Source organism: Pan paniscus, chromosome 4 (assembly GCF_029289425.2).
Source record: "Pan paniscus chromosome 4, NHGRI_mPanPan1-v2.0_pri, whole genome shotgun sequence".
NCBI lineage: Eukaryota > Metazoa > Chordata > Mammalia > Primates > Hominidae > Pan > Pan paniscus.
In genome coordinates this window covers 20,560,500-20,579,310 of record NC_073253.2, presented here as the reverse complement: position 1 = coordinate 20,579,310, position 18,811 = coordinate 20,560,500, and the positions used below count along the sequence as shown (strand labels likewise).

Below are 18,811 nucleotides of genomic sequence, written 5' to 3'. Positions count from 1 at the left end.
CTTTAACATTTTTTGCAGGCTAAAATAATCACAGTCATGCTCTTTGGCATAGAATTTTGAGGTTTGTGAGAAAAAATCTTGTCCCATTCTCAGCCCATGTCCATGTGGAGGCGAGGTGGCATTTTACAGATTTATGTTTTGGTTAGACTTCTCAACTTTTAAAAGAGTTGTCAACTATATTCCCATCTCAGCTGAGGCTTAAAGCATGGTCTGTCCCTAATTGGCAACAGAATATTTGCACTCCAAGTACTTGTCAAAAGAGGATAACGCTGAACGCTTGCTGCCCAGTGCCTATCAAAAATCAGTTGTGAGAAATTGTATTTATGGAAGGTTGCCTGAAGGACATACATTCCTTTTTAGATCTTCTAAATTGTATTTTTGGATTTAGCCAAACCATTTGAGAGTAACATACTTAAACCCCATAGCTATGTTACCTCAGTAGTTATTGTGTCCCTGTGCCTAGCATTGAGATAGGCGCTTTTCATACTTGAGTAATAATCTTTAAAATAACCATGCAAGGTAGGGGTTAATATCTCTTTTCCAGATCAGGAAACACTCCCAGCACTGTCAAATAGCTTGCTCAAGGCCACCCAGCAAGTAAATGGCATTTTACACAATTCAAACCAAGTCTGTCTGGCTCCAAATTTCATCGTCTGTATATAGTGCTAGAGTTGCTTTGACGGAACTGCATTTTGGTGTTGCAGCAGCAGCCTCTACTGAGGGAAGTTAAAAGAAAGAATTCTGTGAAACACAAAACTGTATTTAACTCTGGAGATTTTGTTCACATTATACAGTGTCAGCTTTATAAAGGCTCTTGAATAAGAGCTTTTGCGGTCTTAGTACTGGAAATAGTTGGGCTTACACTGAGCAACTAATGGGCTTAAAATAGAAATATCAAGAAAATTGTGAATCATGTATCTGATAGGGTTTCCCTTCATCGACCTTCTGGGAAACACAGATTCGACATTTTGATCTTCCCCTGTCTAGTACTTGAGCTCTGCATTTTATGTGCCACCTTCAGCACTAGAATTAACGTATTTTTTCCTCCTGTTCTCTAACCATCAGTGTGATTCCTTTATTTAGACATGCAATTTGTAATATTGTATGTATATTTGTAATATATTTCCATTACTTCCATATTTTCCCAGTACAAATAAAAAGCCTACACTTATTAAGCATTCAGTATGTTTCAGAAACTGTGCTAAATGGCATTATACTATACAGTTGTCCCTTGGTATACACCAGAGATTGGTTCCAGGACCGCCCTCTGATACAAAAACCTATACACACTCAAGTCCTGCAGTTGGCCCTGAGGAAACCAGTGGTACATAAAAAAATTGGCCCATCCTATATGTGGGCCTCACATCCCCTGGATACTGTATTTTCTATCTGCATTTGATTGAAAAAAATCCATATATAAGTGAACCCTTGCAGTTCAAACTTATGTTGTTTGAGGGTGAGCTGCATTTTCTTTTTAGTAACTGTGAATTACGTTATACCATTAGCTTGATTTTACAGATGAGTAGCATGTGGCTCAAAGAGGTTTAAATATTAGGTTGCTGCAAAAGTAACTGCAGTTTTGCCATTAAATTTTTTTTGCATGGTTTTCATATCTGTTAATTTATTTATTATACTTTAAGTTCTGGGATGCATGTGCAGAACATGCAGGTTTGTTACATAGGTATACATGTTCCATAGCGGTTTGCTCCACCCATCAACCCATCATCTACATTAGGTATTTCTCCTAATACTATCCCTCTCCTTGTCCCCCACCCTCAAACATGCCCTGGTGTGTGATGTTCCCTCCCTGTGCCCATATGTTCTCATTGTTCAACTCCCACTTATGAGTGAGAACATGCGGTGTTTGGTTTTCTGTTCCTGTGTTAGTTTGCTGAGAATGATGGTTTCCAACTTCATCCATGTCCCTGCAAAGGACATGAACTCATTTTTTATGGCTGCATAATATTCCATGGTGTATATGTGCCACATTTTCTTTATCCAGTCTAACATTGATGGGCATTTGGGTTGGTTCTAAGTCTTTGCTATTGTGAATAGTGCTGCAATAAACATACATGTGCACGTGTTTTTATAGTAGAATGATTTATAATCCTTAGGGTATATACTCAGTTTATGGGATTGCTGGGTCAAGTGGTATTTCTAGTTCTAGATCCTTGAGGAATCACCACACTGTCTTCCACAACAGTTGAACTAATTTACACTCCCAACAGTGTAAAAGTGTTCTTATTTCTCCACATCCTCTCCAGCATGTGTTGTTTCCTGAATTTTTAATGATCGCCATTCTAACTGGCATGAGATGGTATCTCACTGTGGTTTTGATTTGCATTTCTCTGATGACCAGTGATGATGAGCTTTTTTTCATATGTTTGTTGGCCGCATAAAGGTCTTCTTTTGAAAAGTGTCTGTTCATATCCTTCATCCACTTTTTGATGGGGTTTTTTCTTGTAAATTTGTGTAAGCTTCTTATAGATTCTGGATATTAGCCCTTTGTCAGATGGATAGATTGCAAACTTTTCTCCCACTCTGTAGGTTGCCTGTTCACTCTGATGATAGTTTCTTTTGCTGTGCAGGAGCTCTATGGTTTGATTAGATTCCATTTGTCAATTTTGGCTTTTGTTGACATTGCTTTTGGTGTTTTAGTCCTGAAGTCTTTGCCCATGCCTATGTCCTGAATGGTATTGCCTAGGTTTTCTTCCAGGGTTTTTATGGTTTTAGGTCTTATGTTTAAGTTTTTAATCCATCTCAAGTTAATTTTTGTATAAGGTGTAAGGAAGGGTCCAGTTTAAGTTGTCAGTATATGGCTAGCCAGTTTTCCCAACACCATTTATTAAATAGGGAATCCTTTCCCCACTGCTTTTGTCAGGTTTGCCAAAGATCAGATGGTTGTAAATGTGTGGTGTTATTTCTGAGGACTCTGTTCTGTTCCATTGATCTATATATGTGTTTTGGTACCAGTACCATGCCACTTTGGTTACTGTAGCCTTGTAGTATAGTTTGAAGTCAGGTAGCGTTATGCATCCGACTTTGTTCTTTTTGCTTAGGATTGTCTTGGCTATATGGGGTCTCTTTTGATTTCATATGAAATTTAAAGTAGTTTTTTCTAATTCTGTGAAGAAAGTCAATGGTAGCTTGATGGGAATAACATTGAATCTATAAATCACTTTGGGCAGTATGGTCATTTTCACAATATTGATTCTTCCTATCCATGAGCATGGAATGTTCTTCCATTTGTTTGTGTTCTCTCTTATTTCCTTGAGCAGTGGTTTGTAGTTCTCCTTGGGGAGGTCCTTCACATCCCTTGTAAGCTGTATTCCTAGGTATTTGATTCTCTTTGTAGCAATTGTGAATGGGAGTTTGCTCATGATTTGGCTCTCTGTTTGTCTGTTATTGGTGTATAGGAATGCTTGTGATTTTTGCACATTGATTTTTTATCCTGAGACTTTGCTGAAGTTGCTTATCAGCTAAAGGAGTTTTTGGGCAGAGACAACGAGGTCTTCTAAATATACAATCATGTCATCTGCAAACAGAAATACTTCGACTTCTTCTCTTCCTATTTGAATACGCTTTATTTCTCTCTCTTGCCTGATTGCCCTGGCCAGAACTTCCAATACTATGTTGAATAGGAATGGTGAGAGAGGGCATCCTTGTCTTGTGCCGGTTTTCAAAGGGAATTCTTCCAGCTTTTGCCCATTCAGGATGATATTGGCTGTGGGTTTCTCATAAATAGCTCTTATTATTTTGAGATATGTTGCATCAATACCAGTTTATTCAATGTTTTTAGCATGAAGGGGTGTTGAATTTTATTGAAGGCCTTTTCTCCATTTATTGAGATAATCATGTGGTTTTTGTCATTGGTTCTGTTTTTGTGATGGATTACGTTTATTGATCTGCATATGTTGAACCAGCCTTGCATCCCAGGGATGAAGCTGACTTGGTAGTGGTGGATAAGCTTTTTAATGTGCTGCTGGATTCGTTTTGCCAGTATTTTACTGAGGATTTTCGCACCTCAGGAATATTAGCCTGAAATTTTCTTTTTTTGTTGTGTCTCTGCCAGGTTTTGGCATCAGGATGATGCTGGCCTCATAAAATGAGTTTGGGAGGAGTCCCTCTTTTTCTATTGCTTGGAATAGTTTCAGAAGGAATGGTTACCAGCTCCTCTTTGTACCTCTGGTAGAATTCAGCTGTGAATCCATCTGGTCATGGGCTTTTTTTGGTTGGTAGGCTACTAATTACTGCCTCAATTTCAGAACTTGTTATTGGTCTATTCAGGGATGCAATTACTTCCTGGTTTAGTCTTGGGAGGGTGTATGTGTCCAGGAATTTATCCATTTCTTCTAGATTTTCTAGTTTATTTGCATAGAGGTGTTTATAGTATTCTCTGATGGTAGTTTGTATTTCTGTGGGATCAGTGGTGATATTTCCTTTATCATTTTTTATTGTGTCTATTTGATTCTTCTCTCTTTTCTTCTTTATTAGTCTGGCTAGCAGACTATCTATTTTGTTAATCTTTTCAAAAAACCAGCCCCTGGATACACTGATTGTTTTGAAGGGTTTTTCATGTCTCTATCTCCTGCAGTTCTGCTCTGATCTTAGTTATTTCTTGTCTTCTGCTAACTTTTGAATTTGTTTGTTATTGCTTCTCTAGTTCTTTTAATTGTGATGTTAGGGTGTCAATTCTGGATATTTCCCATTTTCTCCTGTGGGCATTTAGTGCCATAAATTTCCCTCTAAATACTGCTTTAGCTGTGTGCCGAAGATTCTGGTACGTTGTGTCTTTGTTCTCATTGGTTTCAAAGAACTTATTTATTTCTACCTTAATTTTGTTATTTACTCAGTAGTCACTCAGGAGCAGGTTGTTCAATTTCCATGTAGTTTTGCAGTTTTTGAATGAGTTTCTTAATCCTGAGTTCTAATTTGATTGCACTGTGGTCTGAGGGACAGTTTGTTATGAATTCTGTTCTTTTGCATTTGCTGAGGAGGGTTTTACTTCCAATTACGTGGTCAATTTTAGAATAAGTGCTATGTGGTGCTGAGAAGAATGTATATTCTGATGATTTGGGGTGGAGAGTTCTGTAGGTGTCTATTAGGTCCACTTGGTCCAGAGCTGAGTTCAAGTCCTGAACATCCCTGTTAATTTTCTGTCTCGTAGATCTGTCTAATATTGACAGTGGGGTGTTAAAGTCTTCCACTATTATTGTGTGGGAGTCTAAGTCTCTTTGTAGGTCTCTAAGAACTTACTTTATGAATCTGGGTGCTCCTGTATTGGGTATATATATATATATATATATATATATATATATATATATACACATATACATATATACACACACACACACACATTTAGGATAGTTAGCTCTTCTTATTGCATTGATCCCCTTACCATTATGTAATGCCCTACTTTGTCTTTTCGATCTTTGTTAGTTTAACATCTATTTTTTTTTTTCAATTTGAGAGCAGGTCCTGTTTATTAATTGACCAGCTTAGAAAAATAATCATGGTAGGCAACTTAGATCATTCTTCTAATAAGCCTGTTGATCTGGTCCTCCCTGTTGCATCTCCACCTTCTACAAAATGGGTGCTCTGTTTCTTCATTCTGGCTCATGGAGAAGATACTTTGAAGGATCACAGGAAGTTATTTGCTTCTGTGAAGCATTTTCCAACAGTACAGATCTCATGAATCAGATCCTCCATGCAGATGATGCCATATTTACCAAGAGATCGAGCAATCAAAGCATTATCTGTCCAAGCAATTTGCTTCTTATTGATTTTGCTATAATCATGCTTGTAGATTAGTTCATTTACTAACTTTAGATTTGGGTACCCCCATGCAATATATGGCTTTACAATCCTTAGCATGTTAACTGAAGCCTCTTGAGCTTCACAAAGGTTCCACTGAGGATTTGATGAAGGCGAAGAAGCTGCAACAGCTTTCAGACCTTTTGGCTCACACCATTGATACCTCTGATCCTGATGACAAATGCCAATTTGGGTTCTTCAGGAACACAGAAGTGGCCAGCTTTTCTTGTCATCCTCGCCATTCAAATTTCAGTTCTGTACATCTGCCTATATTCCTTGTGATAGTGCTTCACTTTTTCATAGAAGCTTCCTCCTTGCCTTTCAAAGCATCTTTTGGGCAAACTTCTTTCTCAGGCTCTTGATCTTCAGCTCTGCAAAATTCCTTCACTTTTTCTTGAGGGTTTCTGGCACAGCAGGAACCTTCTCTTCTTCTCTTCTACACACTCCATGGTTCCAGCTGGAAAAAGAGGAAGTCGACACATCCACTTAAAGTCTGTTTTATCAGAGAGTAGGGTTGTGACCCCTGCTTTTTTTTTTTTTTTTTTTTTTTGCTTTTCATTTGCTTGGTAAATCTTCCTCCATCCCTTTATTTTGAGCCTGTGTGTGTCTTTGCTTTTGAGATAGGTCTCCTAAATACAGCACACTGATGGGTCTTGAATCTTTATCCAATTTGCCAATCTGTGTCTTTTAATTGGGGCATTTAACTTGTTACATTTAAGGCTAATATTGTTTTGTGTGAATTTGATCCTGCATTATGATGCTAGCTGGTTATTTTGCCCATTAGCTGATGCAGTTTCCTTATAGTGTCAATGGGCTTTACATTTTGGTTTGTTTTTGCAGTGGCCGGTTCTGGTTTTTCCTTTCCATATTTAGTGCTTCCTTCAGGAGCTCATGTAAGGCAGACCTGGTGGTGACAAAATCCCTCAGCATTTGCTTGTCTGTAAAGGATTTTATTTCTCCTTCACTTATGAAGCTAAGTTTGGCTGGATATGAAATTCTGGATTGAAAATTCTTTTCTTTAAGAATGTTGAATATTGGCCCCCACTCTCTTCTGGCTTGTAGGGCTTCTGCAGAGAGGTCCCCCGTTAGTCTGATAGGCTTACCTTTGTGGGTAACCCGATCTTTCTCTCTGGCTGCCCTTAACATTTTTTCCTTCATTTCAACCTTGGTGAATCTGACAATTATGTGTCTTGGGGTTGCTCTTCTCGAGGAGTATCTTTGTGGTGTTCTTTGTATTTCCTGAATTTGAATATTGGCCTGTCTTGCTAGGTTGGGGAAGTTCTCCTGGATAATATCCCGAAGTGTATTTTCCAACTTGGTTGCATTTTCCCTGTCACCTTCAGGTACACCAATCAAATGTAGGTTTGGTCTTTTCACATAGTCCCATATTTCTTGGAGGCTTTGTTCATTCCTTTTCATTCTTTTTTCTCTAATCTTGTCTTCACGCTTTATTTCATTAAGTTGATCTTCAATCTCTGATATCCTTTCTTCTGCTTGATTGGTTTTGGGATTGATACTTGTGCATGCCTCACGAAGTTCTTGTGGTCATTTATGTTCTTCTCTAAACTGGTTTTTCTAATTAGCAATTCCTCTAACCTTTTATCAAGGTTCTTAGCCTCCTTGCATTGGGTTAGAACATGCTCCTTTAGCTCAGAGGAGTTTGTTATTACCCACCTTCTGAAGCCTACTATTCGTTAAACTCATTTTCCGTTCAGTTTGTTCTCTTGCTGGTGAGGAGTTGTGATCCTTTGGAGGAGAAGAGACATTCTGGTTTTTGGAATTTTCAGCCTTTTTGCACTGGTTTTTCCTCATCTTCATGGACTTATCTACCTTTGGTCTTTGCTGTCGGTGACTTCGGATGGAGTTTTTGCGTGGTCATGCTTTTTGTTGATGTTGATGCCATTGCTTTCTATTTGTTAGTTTTCTTCTAACAGTCAGGCTCCTCTTCTGCAGGTCTGCTGGAGTTTGCTGGGGGTCCACCCTGTTTGCCTGGGTATCACCAGCAGAGGCTGCAGAACAGCAAAGGTTGCTGCCTGTTCCTTCCTCTGGAATCTTCATCCCAGAGGGGCACCTGCCAGATGCCAGCTGGAGCTCTCCTGTATGAGGTGTCTGTCGACCTGTGATGGGAGGTGTCTCCCAGTCAGGAGGCACGGGGGTCAAGGACCCACTTAAGGAAGCAGACTGTCCCTTGGCAAGAGCTTGAGCGCAGTGCTGGGAGATCCTCTCGTCTCTTCAGAGCTGGCAGGCAGGAACATTTAAGTCTGCTTAAGCTGCTCCCACAGTCGCCCCTTCCCCCAGGTGCTCTGTCCTGGAGAGGTGTCAATTTTATCTATAAGCCCCTGACTAGGGCTGGTGCCTTTCTTTCAGAGATGCCCTGCCCAGAGAGGAGGAATCTAGAGCGGCGGTCTGGCTACAGTAGCTTTGCTGAGCTGCGGTGGGCTCTGCCCATTCCGAACTTCCCAGCAGCTTTGTTTACACTGTGAGGGGTACTCAAGCCTCAGCAATGGCGGGTGTCCCTCCCCATCACCAAGCTTGAGGGTCCCAGATCGACTTCAGACTGCTGTGCTGGCAGCAAGAATTTCAAGCCAGTGGATCTTAGCTTGCTGGTCTCCGTGGGATCTGCTGAGCAAGACAACTTGGCTTCTTGGCTTCAGCCCCCTTTCCAGGGGAGTAAACAGTTCTGTCTCTCTGGTGTTCCAGGAGACACTGGGGTATGAAAAAAACAAACAAACAAACAAAAAACTCCTGCAGTTAGCACAGTGTCTGCCCAAATGGCCGCCTAGTTTTGTGCTTGAAACCCAGGGCCCTGGTGGTGTAGGCACCTGAGGGAACCTCCTGATCTGTGGGTTGTGAAGACCACGGGAAAAGCATAGTATCTGGGCCAGAATGCACTGTTCCTCACGGCATGGTCCCTCATGGCTTCCCTTGACTAGGGGAGGGAGTTCCCCAACCCCTTGTGCTTCCTGGGTGAGGCGACGCCCCACCCTGCTTCAGCTCGCCCTCTGTGGGCTTCACCCACCGTCTAACAAGTCCCAGTGAGATGAACCGAGTACCTCATTTGAAAATGTAGAAATCACCCACCTTCTTCGTTGGTCTTGCTGGGAGCTGCAGACCACAGCTGTTCCTATTCGGCCATCTTGCCCAGATATCCATTTTAAATTTTTTAAATGGCAAAACCACAATTACTTTTGCACCAACCTAATAAGATGCTCATGATCACAAAGCAGAGCCAGTTTCCTGGCTGACTCCAGAACCTTGGCTCTTAATCACTATGCGTGTCTCTCTTCAGCTCCACATCATGGTCAGTTAACGGGGACAGATAAACACAACAGGATGGGAATAGAAGGAGACATGGGGGAAAGGAAAAATAAAAGATGGGAAAAAGATGTCCTAAAAGGAAGAAAGGGAGCATGTAAAAATAGATGAGAGAAAAGTAAGGTAGAGCAAAAAAAGGTAACAGAGAAAATGAAGGATATAGGACAGAGATGGAATGTGTTCACTGTTCTGCCTCAGAAGTGTGTAATCTTCTGAACTCTCAGAATGAGTTTTTTTCTTGAAGGTTCAGCCCTGAGTATTAGCAACACACAACTGCCAGCTCTTCACTATAAACTTCTATCTCTCTTCTTGTATCATCCACTGCTTTGCATGAGTCTATGCTATGCTGTCTCGCTATTCATCCTGCTTTGTGAGTGAGTAGCTCTTACCATCTCATGGAAAATGCAGCCACACTCTTTATAGTATCTAACTCAGCAGAGGCAGCATTCGGGATGTTTCATGTTAATTCCCAAGAAAGAGTCTGGTATTTGTTTCACTTCAAATACATTCTTCTCTGTTACCATCTACAGAGGTAAACAAAAGATTAAAACAAACAAACAAAACCAAAACCAAACTCCTTTATTTTTCTGGCCACAGACCAGGAAAACATCACCTTTTAGTATCCTTCCACAGGTAGGAGAAAGGGTGAATGTTAGAAACTCACTCTCAAGAAGTACAACTATTGACATGGGCTTCTATACATCACAGTAAGCTATACCTGACATTTGCATTTATAATTAAGTATCCAAAAATATTAAAAGCAGCCCTTGCAGTATTAGAAGACAACTTCCCTGCTTTTACTTCCAAATTTAATATTTATTTTTAAAAAGTAACATTGCTTTTCTCATGGAATTTTAGGATCTTCTATAGAGTAAGAGATGACACAGGTTTTAAAAGTTCACATTGGGACCATTGAGGTGTCTATCAATTTACCAGCTGGAAATAGCTCTGAGATCCTAATGTCTGTCATACTGATGGTCTTTCATGGAATTATGCTATATAACTGTGGGTTTCTTTAAGTCCTATTTAATTCCAGCATCTCCAATATGAGAATTCATATATCTGACTAAGTTCCTTATGGAGGAAATATATAATTGAGAGTGAACATTCCTCATGTTTCCACATGGGGGTGCTACCTTATGGTCACGCTCTTCTCAGTCTTCCTCTTGACAGAGATTTCTAAACACAGACAAGATGGGTCATTTCTTAAATTTCACTGACTCTTCTTAAACTGAGAGGAAATATAGAATGGTGAATAAACACTGCATATAGTCTCAGGTTTAGCTCCAATTCTACCACCCATTAATTGGGGCACTTTGGGTGAACTATGGCCCAAACAATCATGCAGGATTGTTTTGAAGGTAATGGATGTGCACATGCCTTGTAAATGGTAAAACATTAACAAATTAAAGATAATTAGATCCAGATCCTAGTCCATGTCTAGATATAAAAGACTCTGCTGTTGGATTATCAGAAGACATGATGCTATAGACGTCTTTAAAGTGTAGGCTACTGAAGTGCAGGGTCAAGAACTCAACACCAATATTAGTAAAACATGCAGCATTGCCAATAGATTGGAGACTGAGAGTTAAGTTGATAAGCAGAAATGCCAAGAAAATTTCTAGGTGCTCAGACTGCTCTATGACTACAGAATAAAGCAGTTCCAAGTTGATGACATCAAGTCAAGGCTATTCCTGAAAAGGTCAAAATGGGCCTACAGATTATGTTCTAGTTTATCCAATCATCCATCACTAGGTCTCCACCAGGAACCTTCAAACCGCTGCTATATGTTTCCAATTTGCAACAAATTATAAAACACTTGTTTTGTCTTTTGGAACTATACACAAATAAAAATATGTTTGCAAAAGATTTTTATAAGATCCTTGTGCAGTTTTTAAACTCCCAAATGTAAATGCTAGAAATAATTTTTGAATGTACTTTAAGGACACACTGAAAATCTTCTTCTTACAGCTGATAGACACCTAACATTTTAGCCATTGAGCACAGTGTTCCATCTTGTCTCCAGGGTCCATTTTTAGGAGTCAAAGGTGCTTAAATAAGAATCCTTTGTGTAATGAAATTCGCTAAGCTTTAATGAGTTTTATTTTAAAAGCTCTTTACAAATTAAATTCAGCTTAACATGTTTAAGAATGTAAATGTTCACAATTTTATGGGAACACAATATATACATATTTCTGAGGCAAATATACTATTTTAGGCTCTTAAGTTTTTAAGGATCACTAATTCTAGGCATACATATCTTCTGGTGGCAAATATTTAGATATTTAGTTCTTGCAATAACAATAAAAAAGATGAGATGAAATCTGTTAACGCTAATAATATTCAGGCTAGAGAGAAGGGAAAAAGATAAATTCAAAAGAAGAAACGCTTCTACGGAATCCTTTACTGATCAAGTAGCAACCTAGGACAAGCTTCTTTAATGAACCTGCTGATGCTTGATTGGGGTATTAAAAGATTTTTGAAAAATGGGGCAATCCCAAGGGCTCTACAGTTTCTGTGGTATCCTTAATTAATTCCACTTTGAGTTCATTATTCAACAGCTGCTTTAGGAAAATAAAAGGTCTGCATCTCTTTACACAAATGTTTGAGAGTTACTTTATAATGCATTCCCTCCTTGCATAAGCCATTTGTTCTAAACTAGATTAAGAGAAAATACAATGAGAAGCTACTTCCATTGCCAAGGGGGTTAGAAAAGTTATCCAGTTTTACCTGTACTTTCTTCAATGTAAGAAAAGAAAGTTCCCAGGTAATCACCACACCTTCCCCAAGAAGACCCAAGCTTTCAAAGCTTCATTTCTACCTAAGGTTATTTTTGCTGGGAAAATATGTCTGTGATTTCTTTGATCGACAATGTGAACATTTATATCTCCCTCTATAAATTGTTTTGAAAACATGTATTTGGCTTCTTTGACTCATGGTTTCCAGCTTATCCTTTGACTTCTCTCAGTCATTTTCACACAGGTTCTTTTCTCTTGCTTTGGGCTAGCTGAACACACATACACACACACACACACACACACACACACACACACACACTTCCCTACTCCCCTTCAGAATGACTTCATGACAAGTGGTCTGGTTGTGAGCACTACCTTAAATTCCAGCTGCCCTGTTGGCTCCTGTACTTACAAAGTCTGAATTTATTGTGGGCCCTTGTAGTGCAATTTTTGACACATCATTAAGCTCCCTTTTCATTGGGAGCCTAAGGGCATATTCAGGCTCACTGCGAAGAGTGCGCCTAAATAACGGTTAAAACACGTGTCATGAGCTGCAAGGGGCTTGTTTGCCAGCAGGGCAAACAGTTCACTGTAGCTCAAGCAATACCCTACAACAGGGTGGGTAGAGATAATGAGATAACCACACACCACAAGTGAGCTGTTCATCTTTGTCTTCAAGCATCTAAGAACACACTTATCTCAGTAGGATGGTGCACCCTGGAGAGTTATAAATATCTTTCAGAAAGGTAAAGAAAAACAGTCAAAGAAAACGCATCTGAAAAAAATAAGCAAAAGAACACTGGTGGACAATTTTTTAAAGCAAAATTTCAGCTATACCAGAACTTATTGAATCAGGTCAATAAGTTCTGTGTGCTTTTTTTTTGGCATTATGTTTTATTTTAATTGTATGCAGATTTATTCTAATGTTATGATGCTAATCAACCTGTGTAGCTATAATAAAATAAAGGCAATGTCAACACCTCATCAACTAATCACACTGCTTCTTTCATTCTGGACACTATATCCTCCCTACACAACACCGAAGTACTATAAAAATTATTTATACAAATAAACTATTATCTAAAGACTGAAAAGGCATAATAAATTATGCGTAATATGGCCCAATTATGTGGTAATTTCTTTGTTTGAATTATTTGCATAGTTTTAATGAAGGGGTTGCTAGAAGGTGGAACCATTTTTATATTTAATGGAAAAAACAAATTTGTTTTTAAGAATGAAAACAAAGATAATTAGCTCTTAAATTAGAGGCATACTAATATATGCATGTTCCTAAATTATTACCAGTATTATTACTTTGTGCTATCAAAACTTTTCTCTCTGGAGCGCAGATATTGGCTACTCAAGTTATTTTTCCCGTTTCTGTTAAATGTATTAATATCTTGCTGTTCATCAAGTGCCAAAATAAAGGTTAAAAAAGTTCCCTAGATTATCTGCAGAAGAAAAATTGGGGTGGGTGATGACAACTATGATCTTTCAAGATGTAGTTTACGAATGCATAATAACTTAAGAAAGTGAGAAAAAAAATAGATTTATCAAGAAAAGAGAGAACTAGCCTAAATTCAACACAGCAAATCAGCAAATTTCTTCAGGGAAAGACATCAAATTTGAAAGGCATCAATACTTTTCTGCTGTCACCAAACTGTTATTTATGCTCATGTACCAGCTGGATTTGTGTATGTGCGTGCATAATCTTTTTCTCACCACTGATGTCATCATTAAAGCTGTGCAAGAATTTTGATTTCGCTTTGCACAATCTTCAGGGGAGACTTGGACATTATGGTGAAAGTTTGTGACAAGTTTGTAAAAGTAAGAAATGCAGGCTTTAAGGCAGTGAAATGTCACCACTGCAAAACAGAGGAAGCTTTCCCAAGTGTGTATTATTTTGTCTGCCCAGTCTGCATTGAAGGAACCACACAGGGCAATTGCAAAGAAATAGGTAGTTAACCACTTTTGGTGGGGAAAAAAAGATATTCAACATTACCCATATAACACTCTCCATAACTAGCTGTCCCTTTTGAATATTCAAACATATTCTAGAATATCAAGACACATATATTTTTTACAATGTGCAGAAAGATACAAGCCACTGTGCATCTGATTCCCAAGGCACAAGCTACAACTGCGTTTTATCACTGTAAACCTTATCTATGAGGTTTATAAAGGCTTCGAGATACTAAGACTTTTAGGATTTTTTGGTTATGAAATTTCAAAGCTGCAACGAATTAATTTTCAGACGAGGAGGAAATAACCAGGAACAGTAGGCAGTGGCAGGCCATTATGAGAAAGAGACATCATAGCGCAATTCAAAGGCCGCCGATTCCAGTCAGAGATCTCAGGGTGCATGAGTGGCAATCTGGACAGAGTGTGGAGGGTCTAACCCACAATAACCTATCTCAAAACAAAACTTCATTAGGAGACCTGGTAACTGGATTTAATGATAATGTGTCATTATAACATTCTCTTTTTTTTTTTTTTTTTTTGAGATGGAGTTTTACTCTTGTTGCCCAGGCTGGAGTGCAATGGTGCAATCCCTGCTCAATGCAACTGCAACCTCCGCCTCCCAGGTTCAGCAATTCTCCTGCCTCAGCCTCCCGAGTAGCTGGGATCACAAGTGTGCGCCACCACGCCCAGCTAGTTTTGTATTTTTAGTGGAGATGGGGTTTCACCATGTTGATCAGTCTTGAACTCCTAACCTCAAGTGATCCACCCGCCTCAGCCTCCCAAAATGCTGGGATTACACGCATGAGCCACCATGCCTGGCCCTATAATGCATTCTCATTCTTAGTTTAGTTAGCAGTTGATGAATGCTTAGATTTAAGGGTTTGAGCATTGGGGAAGGGATTTTGAAAGGGAAGGTGATTTTAATTATTAACTGATTCTCTACTATGATGTTGATTACCTGATTTTTATGAAGCATCTTCTGAGAGTAGCTCAGTTATAAACCCTTTTCTTGCATTTTCTTACTTAGTTCTCACAAAAGCCTGCAAGGTAGATATGAGTTTCAGCATTCCGAAAAAGGAGGTAACTGAAGGTCAAGGTTGGATAACTTATCCAAAGTGAGAAATATAACAGAAAGGAGTGAGTTACAATAGCCAGGGTGTGATATGGCTCTGAGACAGACAGTGGCAAGTGACTTAACGTCTCTGGGCTTTGTTGTCCTCATCTAGAGGACTGTTGTTTGTCAAGAGTAGAGATGCTATGTACAGCAACTCAATAGTGGCTGATTCATAATACGTACCCACTAAAAGGGTTGCTTCTGGCAGTGCTATATCCCCATGACTTCTCATAACCACATCTTCCTTAGCAGAGTCATTTATATCCGGGCCTGTCTTACTTCAAAGCTCTTGCCCTCTCAAGAGAATCTTCAGGCCAGGAGCGGTGGCTCACACCTGTAATCCCGGCACTTTGGGAGACCAAGGCATGCAGATCACGAGGTCAGGAGATCGAGACCACCCTGACTAACATGGTGAAACCCCGTCTCTACTAAAACTACAAAAAATTAGCCGGGTGTGGTGGTGGGCGCCTGTAGTCCCAGATACTCGGGAGTCTGAGGCAGGAGAATGGTGTGAACCCGGGAGGCAGAGATTGCAGTGAGCCGAGATGGTGCCACTGCACTCCAGCCTGGGCGACAGAGCGAGACTCCATCTCAAAACAAACAAACAAACAAAAAATTAGCCAGGCATGGTGGCACGCACCTGTAGTCCCAGCTACTTGGGAGGTGGAGGCAGAAAAATTGCTTGAACCCAGGAGGCGGAGGTTGCAGTGAGCCAAGATCACACCACTGCACTCCAGCCTGGGCAACAGAGCAAGACTCCGTCTCAAAAAAAAAAAAAAAAAAACCAAATAGAGAGAGTTCTTTAAACTGGATTGTGGGAAGAAGTGAGTGAAAGGATAAACCCATCTGTAGGTCTGCACTGTGTCACTGAGAGGTGCCAATGGTATACAAAATGCTAACCAGTCCTCCAGGGCTTACTATACAGCTGGGGGAGAAAACGCACACATAGGGCCAATTTAATACATAAAACATGATACGGTATTGTTAAGCGACAGAATGAATAGTAAAGACAGACAGCACTTGAGGAGTTGAGGAGTTTTCACTGCTGTATTTCTTCACCTTCTTCAGTCTCCTGTGCTTTTCTAGTTACCATGGTGGCTGAAATCAACTTAGATTCTTTATAAAGATACTTGGGGTTGAGATTTAATGCTGGAAGATTTATACTATGAAATTCCCTTTCCCTAGTGATTGCATGATTTCACAGTCCGAGCCTTTGTCTTGGGAATAGATTTAAAAGACCCGCCTGACTGCCCATAGTTTTGTCCTAAGCAGAACCTTAGTTTCTTGTATAAACCACAGCTGATAAAATTTGCAATTTCCTATTTATAACATCTTCGCTTTTCTTAGACAAAAGGGCAAGATAAGCAAGGTAATTATTAGATCCTGCTCTGCAGTTTAAAAATCATGGACTTAAAAATTATGGGGCCATATGTGTCCCAGGAAAGCAAAGAGGTTTTAATCGGGAATATGTTCTGTTATATAGAGGACCATTAGTAATGCCAATCTTAGAGTGTTGTTTGTTTGTTTTTTTCCCTTCCCTAAAAGCAAATCTTGTTGAAATATCTGACTTTTAATCTCTTTCCAGGAAGATTCTATGGGTTTGACAGAAGCAAAAATGAGTCACTCTCTCAGGTAGGGCAAGTAGTAGAGCACAGTGGTTAAGAACACAGGGAGGCCCTGTGCAGTGACTCACACCTGTAATCCCAGCACTTTGGGAGGCCAAGGTGGGAGGATCACTTGAGAACACGAGTTCCAGACCAGCCTGGGAAACATAGCAAGACCTCATCTCTACTAAAAATAAAAAAACATTAGCCAGGGCATGGTGGTGCACACCTGTAGTCCCAGCTGCTCGGGAGGCTGAGGTAGGAGGATCACTTGAGCCCAGGAGAGTGAAACTGCAGTGAGCCATGATCATACCACTGCACTCCAGCCTGGGCAATAGTGTGACACCCTGTCTCAAACAAACAAAACAAAACAAAAATGACACAGGGAACTAGCATGTTTGGTTAAGAATCTGAGATTCACTACTTCAGAGTTATGGATCCCTAGACAAATGACTTCACTCCTCTGCCCCTTGGTCTCTTGATCTATAAAGTGAAGATAATAGAGTAACTACCATATGAGATTGTTATTAGAGTTAAATGAGTTACTATTTCTAGAGTCCTTAGAACAAAGCCTGGTACATGGTATAAGCCCAACTTAGGTTAAAAGAGTTGAGCTTGCTTGCACATATCTGGAGCTAGTTTTCTTTAAGTATCTTTCATGTCAGAGGGATGAAAATGCAAATATCTAAAATCTGAAGCACTTGGGTTTCAGGGTGGAGATGAGAGACGGGGGCACTGGTTAATTGACAGTCATCTCTTAAAGTAGAATAAGCCCTACTAAGACTCCCAGGTCAGATTATTCTTCATGCTCACATAAGGCTAAAGTATTAATTTATATATTTAACTACACTTGCCAGGAGTCAGAAAAGCAGACATTCTGAGGAACTGCTCTTGGACAGAACTTGTGGCAATGATATTTAGACATTACTTCACATAGCACTATTTGATTTAAAGCAGTGATCTGTTGACTGGGTCATTGGTAATGCACATGCCTTCCATTTTTTGGAAATACACCTGTTTCTTGGATTTGATTTGGCTCTTAATTCAAACAGAACTCCAAGTGCTCTGAAACTAAATCAACCTAAAATTATACATTTATCTAGAGTTACATTTAGGCCATATGGTTTAAGTTGTCCAAATGTCACAGAAGCAACAGCAACAGCCATCATCGTACTTTACACTTACCCAGCATCTTTCCTGCCAGAATATTATGTAAGTTATAAAAGTTTCATTAAGGCAGAGGTGTTAACCCTAATTCCAAAAGGACAGTCATTTAGCTGCTGTTTCAGTTTAGCTCTGCTTCATAGTGAATTGATACATAAGAGTTACTTGAAGTCAATTTAAATTTTCATAATAATATTCTTGTAACTGAAAATGTCTCAATTGCAAATTCCTATGATATGGAGGACATGTGGGCGACATGTAGAACCAATACCTTCCTCTTGGATCTCTGAGAAGATGCAACTAAGTTATTAGGCTCACTGCACTAGAGTCAGAGAACAATACTGGAATGCTATTTCCAGAAACTCCCATACAATGCACTGGAAAAGTCTGGGCAGAAAGGGCATCTCAGTACATACCTTAAGTCTTTACCCATTTGAACTTGAAATTCTCTATCATATTAGTAGATCTGCTTCTTAGCATCCAGCACCGTCTAGCCAGATACATAGGAAGTGCTCCATAGATAAATGTTGAGTGGACAAGTAAATGTATTAAATGCATGGTTGTCCTGTTGCAAGCATAACATTCAGAGAGCTTTAGAGTATATATTTTGAGTAGATGTGAGGGATTTTGGCATAGAAAAGGCAACAAGATGATGCTGGGCAAGGAGGATGATGATCGGGTAGCCAGGGGCAGATGTGGACTGATTGGACTGAAAGGATCCTCAGAGGTCTTGGTGTTAAAATTCTCTAAGCAGTATAGTGCGATTAAAGACCACATTCCATTATAATTCTTCCCACTATTAGTCCCAGAATATTTAATGTCTCTGAAATTGTCTAAGCCAGAATATTGTGAATATCTACGCTTTTTTTGCTCATTAATCAACCAACCAACCAATGAATGAACTGATCAACCAGGCCATGTGCTGGAACTCAGAGATAAATACTCCCCTCAGATACCATCCCTATGGTCAGTAAGCTCACAGAGAAGTACAAAAGGTCGAAATTCACCTTCAGAAACATGTTTCAGTTTTTTTCCAATACTGGTACTTTTCTATCACCGCCAAGTTGAAGCTATCTCCACTGAATATCCACAAAATTTTA

At 39.6% G+C, this 18,811-nt stretch overlaps 1 protein-coding gene and 1 pseudogene across 11 annotated transcripts in view; both read right to left on the bottom strand.

The window, feature by feature from the left end:
* The window catches only part of MCTP1 (multiple C2 and transmembrane domain containing 1), a 596,961-nt gene that overhangs the window by 118,297 nt on the left and 459,853 nt on the right, over positions 1 to 18,811 (bottom strand). The gene's annotated exons all lie outside the window — the stretch shown is intronic.
* On the bottom strand, positions 5,465 to 17,713 carry LOC134730399 (large ribosomal subunit protein uL30-like; annotated as a pseudogene).